The sequence below is a fragment of the Protobothrops mucrosquamatus genome, unplaced genomic scaffold, assembly GCF_001527695.2.
Source record: "Protobothrops mucrosquamatus isolate PMUCROS unplaced genomic scaffold, P.Mucros_1.0 scaffold46, whole genome shotgun sequence".
NCBI classification, from domain to species: Eukaryota; Metazoa; Chordata; class Lepidosauria; order Squamata; family Viperidae; genus Protobothrops; species Protobothrops mucrosquamatus.
In genome coordinates, this window is record NW_015386428.1 from 26,275 (window position 1) to 27,305 (window position 1,031).

The window sequence follows — 1,031 nt, forward strand, 5'->3', positions numbered from 1 at the left end:
AAGAAGATATGGGGGATTAACAGATTATTTTATCCTATTAAAACTAGCTTTGAGAGTATCAGAGTAAGAGGCACATTTTGAAAGATGTTAATTTTGACACATCTCCTCCTTCATTGCTATTTGTTCTGCCTCTCTCTCTCTTCTGGTTCCCACATCTGGGAGTGAAATCTTTTGAACATTGAGTTCTGACTTCTTTCACCAAGAAAAGCCCAGCATTAACATTAAATAACATTTCTGAAGTTTAAATAAATTTCCAATTCTGTTTGTTGATGTTTGCTCGTATGGCACTTGTTTTATTTTATTTATTGGACTGATTGCTCAATGGACGACTTTTCGGCCAAGGGTGTTCCAAGCATCTTAATAATTTAAACACAGAAGTGAAAATGGAAACTTATAAAATGAAAACAAACATCGACACCACACTTTGATTGAATGAAAGTGTAAAAAAAGATTTATGATATGACCAGAGATGTCCATGGTTTAACAATCACAACATCAAACATAGAACATAGAATGCATTGAAATCTCTAATAGTGTTTGAAAATGTAATAAAAATGAAGAATGTAGGAATCCTGTTTTATTTTTTCTTCATGAGCTACTTCTGTTAATAGAAAGGTGAGATTCTCCTATTCCATCCCCAAGTCCTCAGATTGGCTTGGGGAGATTGGAAACCCATAGGAAACAAATCTGGAAGGACATGAGTAGATGGAGGAAAATAGATCATTGTTCCATTGATTCCATTGGTAGAAGCAGCTTCCTTACCAAATCCAAAATGGATTTAATCTAGTGTGAATTGACTAGACCAGTGGTTCTCAACCTTCCTAATGACACGACCCTTTAATACAGTTCCTCATGTTGTGGTGACCCCCAACCATAAAATTATTTTCGTTGCTACTTCATAACTGTAATTTTGCTACTGTTATGAATCGTAATGTAAATATCTGATATGCAGGATGTATTTTCCGTTACAAATGGAAAAAAGTGATAAAGTACAGGTAGTCCTTGACTTACAACAGTTTGCTTAGTGACTG